Genomic DNA, 17968 nt, shown 5'->3' on the forward strand with positions numbered 1-17968 from the left:
GTACCACAATAAGAAAGTACACAATATTTCCTTCAACAAGTTTTATTTCAATCATGCTTACGATTTGGGCTTACAAAATAGATCACAAAAACATTTATGCAATGCATTAATATGCTAATTTCTTCTCTCTCAGTTGGAATGCAGACAATGATGTGAAACAGAAACCAGAGAACTGGCAGAGGGTGGAAGAAACACCTGGTCTTTTCTGTGTCACTGACCACATTTGACCACATCACAACACTCACTTGTACCACAATGTCTAATATAAATATAAAATGTCTAATATAAAATGTCTTATATACTATAAGCTGCATGGTCCAATATACAATGTCCAAGTTACAATATCAAGTATGCATGGTCAAATTTGACAAATTCTTGCACAAGTACAGAGAAAGATTTGCAGCAGCAATGAGTAGCAGCAGAGATATCAATGCAGTCTCTTGTACAGGTGGGAGAAATATCACTGTACGTGACAGTACCAGTGCAACAGCAGTGGAGTGTAATCTCTCCATTGATTCGGTCGAAAGTTCTAATTGTTCCTCAAAACAAAAACCTCCACCTCAAGATCGCACACTATTGTGTGGACTTGCTACGACGCAGTGGTTTGGTGGGACTTGGCTTGGTGGTGATGAAGGGATGGTCCAACACCTGGTCAGGTGTTATCCTCTCCTCTGGATCCAGATGAAGCATTTGTTTCAATAGGTCCATGAAGACCCACGCGTTGCCGCTTTCATCAGCATCGTCACACAGGGAGGCGAACACTTCTTCCAGGGAGCAGCTATCGTCCAAGAAGAGGTCTTCATCTTCTGCTCCAAACTCTACCACTGCGGAATACTCCTCCGGTTTCTAGACAAAGTACATAAATAAACAAAAAGTTTAAAAGAGTTTCAGTGATTTGAATGAAGAACAATGTTTGTCTCTCTGTGTGTGTGTGTGTGTGTGTGTGTGTGTGTGTGTGTGTGTGTGTGTGTGTGTGTGTGTGTGTGTGTGTGTGTGTGTGAAATCCAGGATCCAATTGCAGGTACCAGTGTCCACCTTCAACACCCTCAGCTTCTCCACAAATCCAGGATCCAATTGCAGGTACCAGTAGTAAGTAGCCTTGCCGAGCCATGAGGCCCATGGGGCAGGAGCCTATTTCCTGTTTCTGTAGCGTGAGGCAGCTTGATGTACAAGTACACCCCCTGGACATGACGCTAGTATGTCGCAGGGACTTACCCCCAATCCAACCCTTGATGCTGAGTGTCAAGCAGGGAGGCATTGGGTCCCATTTTTAGAGTCTTTGGTATGACCCGGCCGGGGATCGAACCCTAACCTCCCAGTCTCAGGGCGGACACTCTAACCACAAGGCCACTGAGCTGGTACCAGTGTCCACCTTCAACACCCTCAGCTTCTCCACAAAAAATACTTTAATTTAGGCACCATGCCCATGGGTCCTGTCTGGCCAGAGGGCCTCATCCACATCGCAGGCGATGTTCTCCCTGTCCAAGCAGCATTGGAAGAAACGCCTTGAGTGGCGCATAAGCCCTGTCAGGCCACAAGTCTCCTCCATGGCATGGAGCAGTGTGACCCGGCTCTGTGGGTTCCGTTCATATACCTTCCACCTCCAAGCTGAAAATAACTCCTCAATGGGATTCAGTAAAGGAGAGTAAGGTGGAAGGAATAGAACGGAAAAATATGGGTGGGGCTGAAACCACTCACACACACTTGAGCAGCCCGGTGGAAGCTCACATTGTCCCAGATGACGACAAAATCGATCCGCTGTTGGTCATGATGTGGTCAGGTGGTACCAGCAGCTCATGCAGGCCATCTAGGAAGGCGAAGAGAAGGGGCAGTGTTGTAGGCCCCTAGGTGGGCATGATCCCAGTGTTGTAGGCCCCTAGGTGGGCATGATCCCAGTGTTATAGGCCCCTAGGTGGGCATGATCCCAGTGTTGTAGGCCCCTAGGTGGGCATGATCCCAGTGTTATAGGCCCCTAGGTGGGCATGATCCCAGTGTTGTAGGCCCCTAGGTGGGCATGATCCCAGTGTTATAGGCCCCTAGGTGGGCATGATCCCAGTGTTATAGGCCCCTAGGTGGGCATGATCCCAGTGTTATAGGCCCCTAGGTGGGCATGATCCCAGTGTTATAGGCCCCTAGGTGGGCATGATCCCATGGTGGTTCATTACAGCACACATTGTGTTGTTCCTACGGTGCTGGCCGGGGACCTCAACAATGGCCCGCTGGCCAATGACATTTCTGGCCCTGCGCCTCCTCGAGTTGAGTCTGTCTTGCGTTTAAATGGCCATTTCACCCCTTTTGCAACCATATCTTATTTTAATGATCTTTGGGAAACAAGACACACTTTTTGTGTGTAATACGTGTTTTTAGATATTTTAGTATTTCAAAGTGCCAATGATGTCATGGGCACTGGTCTCACTTCCTTCCTGAACTACATGTTGTCTCAGAAAGAGACATAAATGTCTAAAAACACAAATTACCACATAAACCCCCCAGGAAAGATATGGTTGCAAAGAGGCTGAAGTGGCCATTAAAACATGCATGTGTGAAATGTCTATTTGACCATGAGAGAATGACTTCATACAATGACTATTGCTGTGTGCAGTGGGTGCTGTGAATTTAGGATTAGGAATGCTTAACCTTGTAAAGTCCAAATGTAGGGGTGACAAATAGCTCAAATTGCTTTTGTCACCTTTCAGATGTTGTCACAGGGATGCTAAGTATTTTCCAGTCTAAATAATTTAAATGCAAATGATTCCCAATCCTGTACATGTTCCACTCCATTCACACTATACTACAGTAGGATTGGCTATATCCACTCATACTTATCATACTAAAGGGATCACATGCAAATTGATTGGTCGATCCATTCAGCAATAGGGTTGCACACCCTAACCCATTATCACCGTCCATTAACAATTGGACAGACATGCTCCTAAACATGCCACAACATTCACAACCCATGTCTTCTAACAAGGTAGATAAAGGTGGAATTCCCATAGCCTACGACTAGAAATAATAATGCACTGGTATTGTACAGTAGCGTCATGCTTACCGTACATGTAAAGACACATCTACACACAACTGACTCAATTGTCAATCAAGAGTAAATGGTCAATCTGAAAGACATGTTTCACATGTTTCATTCATACCAATTGTCAGATAACATATCAACTCCATGTCCACAACTACTATTATTCTGTCATAGTTTGACCATCATCACAGTATGACTAAGGGATGTGTCACCATCCTTACACACAATTGTTAGAACATGAAGAACATTCCTTATTATATGCTAGCTAGATCTACATGTAGTTACAGGTTAAGTACAATGGACAGTAAGCACACTGTAACATTAATACTTAACTCCTGTCATGTTCAATGTAGAAAGTTCAAGTAAAATATGTGTAGACTGTTTAATTTAATTAATACTCCTATCATGTTCTAGTACTAGTTTGGTATGCATGATGTAAAATGAAGACGTTTGTGTCACTGTATTGTTCACAGTACAAGATGTCCATATTTAAAGGAGGTGAAGCACATGTGTTGTGGTGAGCTTTCTGTAATGAACACACAAAGGATGTGTAGCTGTCAACCCTTTATTTGAAAAATAATACATTTTATGAAGACAACATAATACAGAGAATCTAAACATATAATCAAACTAAGTCAATGATGAAATACACTATGATGATGAAAAAAAAAATGTTCCTCTTTTGGTGGTTTGTGTTGTGTATTGTGTGATTTCAGCCGGTTTAAACCTGACTGGTCAACCCTGGTCTCATCCCACTCGTCACTGTCTTCAGTGATGTCAGATTGAGAACAGCGTGAAGACAGGAGCTGGTCATCACTAGTTGGTTGTGATGTTCCACCATCCTCTACATCAGCTTGTGTTTCCATGTGTTTAGATGAGGTGCTGGCTACAGGTTCAGGTTCTGCTGGTATGTTTTTATAATCTTCATGTTTCACTGACAGTAATGTCTCCACCATCCTCCTCTGATATTTGAAATAATTCATCATGTTCCTCTTTAATATGTAGAGACTCCTGGACTGGAGGTTCTCTCCTCTTGCTCCTCTTTAATCTTTGTAGACCCTGATTCCTCTTTGATCACACTGGAGGTTCTCTCCTCCTGTTCATCTTTAATCTGTGGAGACTCTGGTTCCTCTTTTACCAGACTAGAGGTTCTCTCCTGTTCATCTTTAATCTGTGGAGACTCTGGTTCCTCTTTGATCACACTGGAGGTTATCTCCTCCTGTTCATCTTTAATCTGTGGAGACTCTGGTTCCTCTTTTACCAGACTGGAGGTTATCTCCTGTTCATCTTTAATCTGTGGAGACTCTGGTTCTTCTTTGATCACACTGGAGGTTATCTCCTCCTGTTCATCTTTAATCTGTGGAGACTCTGGTTCCTCTTTGATCACACTGGAGGTTCTGTCCTCCTGTTCATATTTAATCTGTGGAGACTCTGGTTCCTCTTTGACCAGACTGGAGGTTCTCTCCTGCTGCTGCTCAGTAAATACCTCCTCTTTACACACAAGGAGGTGTATGGAGTCTAGACAGAAGATACAGAATAGAAACACATTATTACATGAAACTTCTGCTGTTAGTTCCGTATCTGTCCTAATGTTGTTTTGATTCCAGTGTGAAGTGTCACAAAATGATTGTTTCTTACCTCAATAACGCTTAATTTCTAAAAACAAGCGTCTCCTTGTTCCTCAAATATAATGTATCATTAGCTACAACCTATTGCTATCAGATATATCCACAGAGAATGTTTTTGAATGCAAGTTTAACCCTAACATGAATGGATCGATGCACAGTTTCAACCAGTTCCTCTTCCAACTGTGTTCAAACATTAACGGTTAGATTAAACATAGTAAAGGTTTTACCAACCGGCTCTGTATAGTTTGACGATTGGTTGTAAAACCATATCCAGTAGTCTGCGTTGGCGGTCAGTTTCTTGCTTGATGTGGAAAGCTTCATCCTCGTACTCTGTTAGAATTCTTCCAACGACCCCAAATATCTCTTCAGCCGCAGCAGATAGTCTCTGGTTGACCAAGGACTTCAATGTTTCTAGTAAAGCCATAACTCAAAACGTGCCCAAATAGATTTTTAAATAGAGCGAAAATATTATAAAAGTATGTAGTAAAGTAGAACCAAAACAAAGACTAAATGCTTCAGCTAGTGCAGAGAGAAGTTCAGCTCTTAACAACTAGCAGAGATTAATGTGACACCAAGCAGACCAAGCTCTTGTTAAATACTAACAGTGGGCCAATCAGAGTGAGTGGGGAGGGACACACCAAGAACAAAACTGGCCAATCACTGCTCACAACAACAAGGCAATGCAATGTGTTTTATATAAAACATTAAGAAAATGAAACATTATAAAAGTGCAATCAGATTCAGTAAAATATAAAGTTACAGCTGCGTTGTGTAACGTTCCTATTCCACCCTGGATTTGAACGGAAATCAATGAAATAATTTAAATAAATTAAATACATTGTCAGTGTAGAATAATAATTCTCAATGAAAGGCAGCAGCAAACATGCATGTTTTTTCTTATTGTTTTATGTTATATAACAGAGTTGTTGCAGAGCTGCAGTTTTCAGGGAGTTTGTTGCAGATATATGACACATAACTGAATACCATGTTTTTTTCATAGGATCATAAAGCAAACCTTTCCCACATGGCCGTATGAATAGTTGATGATATAAAACACGACCAGAGGCCCCAAACCATGCTTTATAGACCAACCGTAGTATTTTAAAATTGCATTATTTGAGTAAAAATTAGAAAAAACAGTGTTATGATTTAAGAACTGATGTGCAACTTTCTTTATATTTCTGAAGACATTCAGCGTTCTGAATGAACTTCAGTCATCAGACTCTGTTACATAAGACATGACTTTGATGGTGATATTGTGACTGTTGAAGTTCTGAGTCCAGACTCAATGGCCCATCATGTTTGTCCACTTCTGATTTCCCAAACATTTCAGCTTGACATCAAAAGATACATATCTTGCATGGAAATATACTTTAAAAAATGCACCATTTTTAATACACCTATTTAAAAGGTTACAATTGTGACATATGCTTTGAGCGTATGGGTGGGCCTTATTGATGTTTTATTTTGTATAGGATAAATTCATCCTTGATCCTCTCAAGCCCTATTTTAATGTATTGTAGATTATGAAAATAGCCGATCTAGAAGCTGAGAACATATTGTAAATGTTCCACCTGTCATCAAAATGGGAAGAAAGTAGCTGTAGTAGTTTTGACATGTTCTTCACATGTAGTTTCAACATGTTCTGTACATGTAGTTTTAACTTGATATGATGGACGCAAATAGTCCATCATATCAAGACTAACTGGAAAATAAGCATGGAGAGAAAAGAGTCTGTCTTGCGTTTAAATGGCCATTTCACCCCTTTTGCAACCATATCTTATTTTAATGATGTTTGGGAAACAAGACACACTTTTTGTGTGTAATACGTGTTTTTAGAGAACACTCACAGTTAACAGCCTTTGTATTGAGTTTGCGCTTGAAATGTACTGTAATTCTGCAAACTGTTAATAAATATTTCAATCAATCAATCAATCAAACAAACAAACATGCACACCGCACAGATGAACAGTCTGGTGAGACGTAGGAGGACACTAGGCAGGAGGCCTCTCAGTGCCTGATATCCCCCAAGAACACACAAGGCAGAGAGAGCTTCCTGCTAGTTCTGGCAGGAGAGAATGGACAGTGGGTGGGTCCGCAGGGGGTGCCCTGGGCGCGGCGGTCGCTGGGGTGTGGTCAGCACTGGTTTGCTGCACCTGGCCGGCAGGTTTTTCGCACTTCCCTGTTGGCCGGGTGTGGCTCTCTCTCCCGGTGCAGGTTACGCCTCGGTGATGGCTGCGCTTGAATTCTTAAGAGGTGACCCCAAGCTACAAGAATCAGTTGAAACCACGTTCACCCCCACGGCTCCCGGACTATACTCAAGTCTAGTCTATCAAGGTTGAAATCTAAATGATGATGGCTGATGCCTCATTGTGAACAATAACAAATTAAAATGCAGAGATTAAACCATGTGAATGGTCACTGGTTATCATATAATAAATAATTAAATAAAAGGCCTTGCCCCTAAAATGACGGAATTCTAGGCCTGGTGCTCAGTGAAACTATACCCTGGATAAAAACAAGTTTAAAAATAAAAATTATAGTCCTCAATGTTTTCTCAAAAATCTGTTATATCTGATGAAATTTGATGATTTTAACAGATACTTGGATGTGCAGGTGTTTGTGAAGCTGATATAATACACATTAAAATTAACCAATAAATATCCCTTATAATGAAATATAATTAAGCAACAGTTATGCGTCTTAAAGAAACTATGAAACCACAGGCTGTACCACAATAAGAAAGTACACAATATTTCCTTCAACAAGTTTTATTTCAATCATGCTTACGATTTGGGCTTACAAAATAGATCACAAAAACATTTATGCAATGCATTAATATGCTAATTTCTTCTCTCTCAGTTGGAATGCAGACAATGATGTGAAACAGAAACCAGAGAACTGGCAGAGGGTGGAAGAAACACCTGGTCTTTTCTGTGTCACTGACCACATTTGACCACATCACAACACTCACTTGTGCCACAATGTCTAATATAAATATAAAATGTCTAATATAAAATGTCTTATATACTATAAGCTGCATGGTCCAATATACAATGTCCAAGTTACAATATCAAGTATGCATGGTCAAATTTGACAAATTCTTGCACAAGTACAGAGAAAGATTTGCAGCAGCAATGAGTAGCAGCAGAGATATCAATGCAGTCTCTTGTACAGGTGGGAGAAATATCACTGTACGTGACAGTACCAGTGCAACAGCAGTGGAGTGTAATCTCTCCATTGATTCGGTCGAAAGTTCTAATTGTTCCTCAAAACAAAAACCTCCACCTCAAGATCGCACACTATTGTGTGGACTTGCTACGACGCAGTGGTTTGGTGGGACTTGGCTTGGTGGTGATGAAGGGATGGTCCAACACCTGGTCAGGTGTTATCCTCTCCTCTGGATCCAGATGAAGCATTTGTTTCAATAGGTCCATGAAGACCCACGCGTTGCCGCTTTCATCAGCATCGTCACACAGGGAGGCGAACACTTCTTCCAGGGAGCAGCTATCGTCCAAGAAGAGGTCTTCATCTTCTGCTCCAAACTCTACCACTGCGGAATACTCCTCCGGTTTCTAGACAAAGTACATAAATAAACAAAAAGTTTAAAAGAGTTTCAGTGATTTGAATGAAGAACAATGTTTGTCTCTCTGTGTGTGTGTGTGTGTGTGTGTGTGTGTGTGTGTGTGTGTGTGTGTGTGTGTGTGTGTGTGTGTGTGTGTGTGTGTGTGTGTGTGTGTGTGTCATACCATGAATCTCCATGTATCGTCGTCCTGAATGAAAAAGCTGCAGGTTGTTTTTCCAGCATCCAAGAGAGATTGCTCTGGCATACCAAGTGTCAAGAAGATGGATTGAACCTGCAGAAAAAAACACCAGGATATATTTCACATAATCATGTGTGATCACTTAAGAATGCGTGTTGTAATGTGCATCTGTAGATTACTCACCAAATCATATTCAGTCTTTCCACAGAATAAATGCCGGCTCAGCATCACATTGGCCACGACACAGCCCAGTGACCACATGTCAAGTGCCTCTGTGAGCGGGAGACCCAGGAATACTTCTGGTGCTCTGTGGGTTTTAAAATAACAGAATGTTAGCGGTATAATAACTGTATAACAATTCTTGTTCTTTCTGGAGAGCAGATAAGGCCAGGATAAATACAATTCAACACATAAATGTAGCACACATACCTATACTCAAGATTTGGCACAATCCTCCATTGCTTGGTCTCGGAGGCAGGAACGGCCAGACCAAAGTCAATGAGTTTGACTCTGAGGGGTTGTTCTCGTTCGTTCACCAGCATGATGTTCTCCATTTTTATGTCTGTGTGGATCAGACCGATGCCCTTCAAGGCCTGGAGTGCAATGGCAAGCTGCAAATCCAGAATAAAGACCATGATTAATATGAATATGTGCAACACAAGGTGGTGTGAAATTTAACCAAATGTTTTGTTTTTGTATCACATTTCAAACTCATACCTGCCGTATGATGGGCCTCATCTCCGTCATGGACATTGGATTATTTCTCCCTTCCACGAATTCCAGGAGATCAACATCCAGAGACTCAAACACCATGCACTTAAATCCGTTATGCACAAAGCTGTCGAAATATCTCACTATTCCACACGCGTCTGGGTCCAGCACTTGCAGCTTTCGCAACATGGTCATCTGCAAATTCAAGAAGACAGATTTAGAGACAGGTATTAGAAATCATCATTGGTACTAAACCATGCCAAAACTCTCAAAGCCATGCTCACCTCGTGTTCTGCCACTTCATCGTAATTGAAGCATTTTTTTATTATCTTGATGGCCACCTTGTCATGTGTACGCGTGTTGATGGCTTTGGCCACCATCCCATAGCTCCCTTCCTCCATGAAGCTCTGGACGACGTACTGGCCTCCATCCAGCATGTCCTGCTCGACTATGCAACTCTCTGAATCCAAGAGTCCATCATAGTGTTGGGAGGAGCTGGTGATCACTTTGGTCAGTGGCATCATTGGGGAAGAGACAGCTGAGCAGGACACGACGGCGTGTTGTTGGGGGGCCGATGTGGTCAGGATGTCAACGTAAACCGCCGGGAAAGGGACGATGCCAAACAGGTCCTGCTCGACGGTGCCCCATTCTGAATCAAAGTGCTCAATGGAAGTGGTTGGGAAGGGCCCATCGGAGTTGAACACCTCTTGGTCACCTGTGTCCCACTCTGGTTCAGATCCACTGGAGCTGGACATGCTGGAGTGTCGGGGCAACACGGATTTGTCCATGGAGGGTTCAGAAAGCTGCTGCTTTTTCTTGGTGCCTAGAGAGAGTGAAGAGACAGAGGGAGAAGTTATCATTATACACACAAGAAGAATCAACCAGATCTACAGTTCCCTTCCTTCCCACACCACCCATGACCATATTGTGTATTTTAAAACAAAATACCAGACCAGAGAAGCCATGATCACACGGATTATTTAGGCTTTTGTCACACTGATTATTAGCTTCCTTGTCATTATTGTATGAACTGTAAACTGTACAACTGTACTGTTGTGTATCCAATCAATCACATTCAACAGTTAAATGGCTTCCAATCAATCACATTTAACAGTTCATTTGCTCGAGTAGCCTCACTTGAAATCTAATAAAATGCCATCATAACTATTTATTTTCATTATAACATCACAACATATAAAGACATGAAGACATATCATGCGGCTGCATGCCACCATATTAAATGACAAGCTCTTATGGTCACAGTTGAGCATGAAAACGCTTGCAATATTATTTGAGTGATTATTGTATTAGTGTTTGTATTCAGAGTTTGCGTGTCTGCATGCATTTTAATTCGGTCATTAACCCTTACCTGTAGGCCTACATGTCCTTGAAGAACGCTGGTATGGTTCAAAGCGATGCTTTTTCAGGCCTTCTAGTTTGAGTTTTAATCTGTTGCTCTCCTGTTGTCTCGTGGTCATTAATGTAGTCATGGTGTGTTTCTTGACTCCTCTTTCTCCTGCTGCTTCCTAGGTTCAAATGATCTGCTCTGAAGGAAACACTGACCACTCTTTATACGCAGTCTAGTCAGGGTACTCAGGGAAGATGTTACCTGGTTGGTCACAGTAGCATGGCCGGCCCCTCTCTGACCATTAACACCTTTCCCAAGGTGTCTGTGAGGGGGGTGGGGGGATTGATTGTATTAACATCTTGCAGAATGTGTACAGTTCAATGAAGGTACAGGTCGACTACAAAAGCTGCTAAGAGGATAAAACCAGAAAAAGCACTATAAGACTTGTTTACATCAGGGTCCTCCATTTTGAATTTGTCACAACATTAAAGACATACAACCAGGCGGCGGTGGCTCAGGGGTAGAGTGGCTGGATGGTAACCGTAGGGTTGCCAGTTCGAACCCGGGCTCCCCCAGAGTAAGACCCTTGAGCAAGACACTGAACCCCTATTTGCTCCCGATGTGCTGGTTGGTGCCTTCAGCCTTGCATGGTTTCCGCTGCCATCGGTGTGTGAATGTAATGCACAATCTCTGTAAAGCGCCTTGGATAAATTCACCATTTACCATTTACAAATATAGACATCTATGTAAAAAGAATAATCAAATACAGTTCAAAAATCACACCATCATCATGACGTAACATCATAACAACAATGGTAATTTAAACAAAATTACTGATTTGCTGTCACATATGACGTCAATTCTCCGTTCAATGTCAATGGTATTTTATGTTTATGTTAGAGAAAAATCTACACTATATTGATGGATTGATTGAAGTATTTATTAACAGTTTGCAGAATGGGTTCAATTCACATGAAAGCACAAAGGCTGTTACTGTGGACAACCAACTGATAAAGCATTACACTTGTTTACAACAAGGTCCACCATTTTCAATTCATCAGAAATATAGCTGAATATAATAGGGGCCTGCGCCCCTCGAAAAAGAGAATATGTGTACAATATATAAAAATAGAGGGGGATGACCAAAATAAAACTACTAGTATTTATATTGGCCTGGTATGTCCACATATGAGGAATTGGACTTTGTGTTCTCACATGGAAAAAACAAGTACACAGCAACATAAGAAGTGGAAAGTATAAATTATGATTAAAGAGAGAAAAATAAAAGTATAGCAGTTACAATAAGTGAATATTGGTCACAGCAGGTGATACTTGTCAGTGTGAACAGTAATAGTTGAGTGAAGTCATATCACTTTACTTCCAAGTGATTTAATAATACTACTATCTGTACCAAGTAGACCTACTGCACATGTAAACAGAGCTACTACCTTTAAACACTGCATCTTAAATCTGTCTTAAATAGTCTTGAGAAGAAATGCTGCCATTTTCCCAAAGTAACTGCAAACAAATGCTGCCATTTGTTTAAAAAACAGCTTTATACCCTTTATAACATGTGTGTAACGATGCAATGTGACATGGCTCTGTTTTTCAAAATCCAACTGTATATACTTTCCCCATATCCAACCGTTTTCATTGTATTTTGACACTTGCTTTGGCAATGTAAATGTATGTTTTCTCATGCCAATGAAGCTCCTTTAAATGTAATTGATTTGATTTAACTCACCAGCCCAGAATGAAAAGGGGCTTCCAATATATGTAGCTAAACTTATTCTGCATTGATGATATCAATGAAACGACAATGGAAACAATGACACCAGGATTCTCTAGAAGAGTCTAGTCTATCACGGTTGAAATCTAAATGATGATGGCTGCTGCCTCATTGTGAACAATAACACATTCAAATGTATAGATTAAACCATGTTAATGGCCACTGGTTATCATAGATCAGCTCATGATCACATTATGGAAGGACGCCATTTTACCCCAATATAATCCTGTCACGGTCAAATACTAATACTATACTATACTATACGATGGCTCAAAGTGACATTGATGAAAAATAAAACTGACTTTACGCAGTGTGAGCTTGTAGATTGGCTATTTTCAAATGGCCGTAATGTATATAGGGCTGAAGTGGTTAATGTGCTTTGTAATAATAATCAACACATACAAAGAGTAACTAAAGCATGCTGCTTTGTTGTTGGTAAGTTCTTTAAACCCCCAAACACAACAACGATGGCTGTTGTGTTTGACTCTGAGCTCTGTATTGAGACCCAGGTAAAAGGGGTCGTACAGTCCAGACAAAACAGGGGTGTCAAACTGGTGACCTCTCCCTGACGGCTTTGTCTCTGCCCAGGTGTGGAATGTTGTCACTGACGGGCTCGTTAACAGTCTATTCAACTACTACCACCTCCTACAAAATGTCTTGTAGCCTACAACTGTAATACAAATAAAGTCAATTTATGTCAATAAACAGAAAGAAAACAAAGCCAAGTGACAACTGTGTAAGTCAACGCACATGAGCTGCAACTGGTCGCGGCCCTCATCAAGTCACCTTTCGCGCAATGTGGCCCTCGCCCCAAAATGAGTTAAATAAAACTGACTTTACGCAGTGTGAGCTTGTAGATTGGCTATTTTCAAATGGCCGTAATGTATATAGGGCTGAAGTGGTTAATGTGCTTTGTAATAATAATCAAAACATACAAAGAGTAACTAAAGCATGCTGCTTTGTTGTTGGTAAGTTCTTTAAACCCCCAAACACAACAACGATGGCTGTTGTGTTTGACTCTGAGCTCTGTATTGAGACCCAGGTAAAAGGGGTCGTACAGTCCAGACAAAACAGGGGTGTCAAACTGGTGACCTCTCCCTGACGGCTTTGTCTCTGCCCAGGTGTGGAATGTTGTCACTGACGGGCTCGTTAACAGTCTATTCAACTACTACCACCTCCTACAAAATGTCTTGTAGCCTACAACTGTAATACAAATAAAGTCAATTTATGTCAATAAACAGAAAGAAAACAAAGCCAAGTGACAACTGTGTAAGTCAACGCACATGAGCTGCAACTGGTCGCGGCCCTCATCAAGTCAACTTTCGCGCAATGTGGCCCTCGCCCCAAAATGAGTTAAATAAAACTGACTTTACGCAGTGTGAGCTTGTAGATTGGCTATTTTCAAATGGCCGTAATGTATATAGGGCTGAAGTGGTTAATGTGCTTTGTAATAATAATCAAAACATACAAAGAGTAACTAAAGCATGCTGCTTTGTTGTTGGTAAGTTCTTTAAACCCCCAAACACAACAACGATGGCTGTTGTGTTTGACTCTGAGCTCTGTATTGAGACCCAGGTAAAAGGGGTCGTACAGTCCAGACACGTTTCCTTTGAGAATCATTTCTCTAGAACAGGGGTGTCAAACGGCTTTGTCTCTGCCCAGGTGTGGAATGTTGTCACTGACGGGCTCGTTAACAGTCTATTCAACTACTAGTTGGAGACTCTCCTCACACTCTGATGCAGAAGGACATGGAGAGGCTAACCATAGTTGTTATAGCTCAGTAGAGTTTCATGTCAAGTTTCAAGTGAGGAATATATAGTCTACTTCCACACGATAGTCAAAGCAAAGAGATGCAAAGTGTCAGATTTAATGATGGCTACACCATGTCAATTTGCCATTTTGGATATTTTTGACAAAATAATAATTGCATTTTTAACTAGTCAATTTTCGAATGTTTTTTGGGGTATTTTTTTCCACCTCCTACAAAACGTCTTGTAGCCTACAACTGTAATACAAATAAAGTCAATTTATGTCAATAAACAGAAAGAAAACAAAGCCAAGTGACAACTGTGTAAGTCAACGCACATGAGCTGCAACTGGTCGCGGCCCTCATCAAGTCACCTTTCGCGCAATGTGGCCCTCGCCCCAAAATGAGTTAAATAAAACTGACTTTACGCAGTGTGAGCTTGTAGATTGGCTATTTTCAAATGGCCGTAATGTATATAGGGCTGAAGTGGTTAATGTGCTTTGTAATAATAATCAAAACATACAAAGAGTAACTAAAGCATGCTGCTTTGTTGTTGGTAAGTTCTTTAAACCCCCAAACACAACAACGATGGCTGTTGTGTTTGACTCTGAGCTCTGTATTGAGACCCAGGTAAAAGTGGTCGTACAGTCCAGACACGTTTCCTTTGAGAATCATTTCTAGAATGTAATGCCCTCAGCCTCAAAGCTTGACATCATTGACGTCCTGTGTTCAGGGTTTGGTGAACAATAGAACAAGTTGTTGCAAATGAGCCACCATCATTGGTACAGATTGTTGCTTCCCCACAAAACAATGGAAGCACACCTTTAATGATGATAATGTGGTCATTCACAGGTGATCTAGCTAGTCAATACCTAATAGGTGGCCATTAGCACATTTGATCACAGCAGTATGCGCAAATACATTGAAATGGAACAACCACAAACTGCAGAATCTTTACATGCAGTTATGTGCATCAAATAAGCCAGTAAGCCATCTATATTCCTTGTTTTACTGTGACAGTTTGAACTGTGAGTAGGTCCCACTAGGGGTCTAACGATACATTTTAACAGCGATGCGATAGTATCACGATACATGGTTGACGATACAATACATGGATGTTATTGGTTCATTATGACAATACAATACGAAATCGATAGATATGATTATAAAGTTTAAAATATAAAGGGGTGATTTTTCACAAGTTATTATGTAGGCCTTTTTACTGTCGTATCACAATAAGTGTTCCAATTCAGACTCATACATACAGTTTGTGTTAAATGTTATAGTATGACTCTTGTACTGTTCTAGTATTATGGCACTAAAATGTGGAACGCCCTAACACCAGCAATCAGAAAGTGTCACTGTTTTTATGTAAAAATACCTTTATTGCTATATTGTATTGCTTTTATGGATGGCTTCTTAGTATTGAATGCATTTTATGTATCAATTGATGAATTGGTGTACTGTACCTCTGTCCTTTTTGCAAACGGTTAATAAAGTGTTCTATCAACCAATGTAGGCCTACTACATGTCCAGTGAACAGCACAGTATCAACAATAACAGCAATGTGTTTTGGGAAACCTGACAATAAAAGGTTTGGGATAAGTGTTGTGCTGTTCTCAGTTGTTTGAAATATTTGGAATTTGTTTCTGTAGGGTTTTGATGGTGCTTTTCAGCCTGGTGAGTTTCAGCTAAACTGGCATAATCACATTGGAAACTAGAAAAAGTGCCCTTCTGGGCACAGGTCTCCACCAGGAGGATAGGATTGTGTGTGATGTTTGAAAAAGTGTTTAGGAGTAATGTGTGTGTGTGTGTGTGTGTGTGTGTGTGTGTGTGTGTGTGTGTGTGTTGCGACTTGGCCTGTTGTAGCGCCACCAGGAGGCTGTTTTGAAAACTGTCAAGTGGCATTTCTTCCTCAGCCTAGTAGTGGGAATAGGCATGCACAGTTTCACCGCAATCGGACGCTGCGTTGAGGAGTTGTGGCGATTTGTACAAAACGGGCTACTCCTGAAAACTTTAGAAGCCAATCGTAGCCAATCAGGATGGATAATGATGAGAAATCAAACAAATCACATGATCACATGACTATGGAGAGCATGTGTACCGATTTGCGTGAAATTTGGATAAAATCTGAAGGAGTAATATTAGAAAATGTGTTTTACATATGTCGGCCTCCAGGTGGCGCTATAAAGAGCAGGTGGGAAAAATTCCAGGCAAAGGTATTTCCTTGGCCTCTAGGGAGTGTGCATACATGGTTTTACACAGATCGGTGCAGTTATAGGTAAAAACACAAATCGGCCAGTTATAGCGCCACCATGAGGATGAGTTGAAAATATTCAAGTGGCATTTCTTCCTCGACCTAGTGGGAATGTGCGTGCAAAATTTCACGGAAATCACACCATGTGTTCATGATTTGCAGCATTTTGTTTGAAACGGAGCACTCCTGCGAACTTTGGAAGCCAATTTTAGCCAATCAGGATGGAGTCTGAAAAATCTGAAAGACCCGTTTCGTTGAATGGCTCTAGAGAGACTGTGTACCAATTTGCGTAATGTTTGGCCAAAATCTGTAGGTGTACTGTCAAAACATTTGTTTTGCACAAAGCGGCCTCCTGGTGGCGCTATAACAGGCCAATGTGAAAACTTTGGGGCAGAGGTTCAGCTCTGGCCTTCAGGGAGTGTGTGTGCAGAGTATGGCTGCGATCAAGCCAACGGTGCCAGAGATTAGCTGTTCACAGACGGACGGACACACGGACGGACGGACACACGGACACACGGACGGACACACGGACGGACGGACGGAGTGCAAAACATACTCTCTCCCCATGCCTTCGGCCTGGTGGAGACAATGATGACCCTCTGTGAAATGTTGAAGATGCTGTAAGGGATAGTAATCATCATTGTTTGTTCGGGTGGAAGTGTCTTTAGTGTACAGGGTTTGATGAGAACCCAGGTAGGTCCGGGCCTTAATTTTCGGGCCTACAGCAGCTGTGAACTCTTTCATTGAACAGGAAGTGTTTGTGTGATGAGTCATACAGTGTGTGCCATGTTCTGTTAGTGTAAACAAAGGTTTACCACTCATGAGGTTGGATTGAAGTAATATTAAACTCTACACATCGTCCTTTGTGCGTGCGTGTTCAGTCTGTTCACACCACGGGAGCCCTGGAGGCTAGCGATGGATGCTAAAAACAGCCAAACTGACTTTACGCATTTACATTGATTATTGTATTTTATGGGATTTTTCCATTTTAAGCATGAAGGGGCTAATATAAAAACATGCCCTATTCTTAAATCAAATATTGTACATATCCACATCCATGGATAAACACTCCAGAAAGTACATTTGATGCATTTAGATCTCAAAAGATATAGATTTTATGGGATTTGAGGGTTTTCGGACATGAAGGGGTTATTATGCATTTATTAATAATGCATTAATCATAAATGAAATACACTGTGCATATCCACATTCATGAACACTGTAGAAAGCTAATTTGATGTATTCAGATCAAGTATCTTGCATGCAATATCATAAAACTCTATTTTGTGTGGATTTTTTGTGTTTTGGACATTAAGGGGTTAATAACTAAAAATGCACAAGGGCTATCACCGGGCACCCTCTTGAATTCTTAAGAGGTGACCCCAAGCTACAAGAATCAGTTGAAACCACGTTCACCCCCACGGCTCCCGGACTATACTCAAGTCTAGTCTATCAAGGTTGAAATCTAAATGATGATGGCTGATGCCTCATTGTGAACAATAACAAATTCAAATGCAGAGATTAAACCATGTGAATGGTCACTGGTTATCATATAATAAATAATTAAATAAAAGGCCTTGCCCCTAAAATGACGGAATTCTAGGCCTGGTGCTCAGTGAAACTATACCCTGGATAAAAACAAGTTTAAAAATAAAAATTATAGTCCTCAATGTTTTCTCAAAAATCTGTTAAA

This window comes from Electrona antarctica (assembly GCF_951216825.1).
Source record: "Electrona antarctica genome assembly, chromosome: 9".
In the NCBI taxonomy this organism is placed as follows: domain Eukaryota; kingdom Metazoa; phylum Chordata; class Actinopteri; order Myctophiformes; family Myctophidae; genus Electrona; species Electrona antarctica.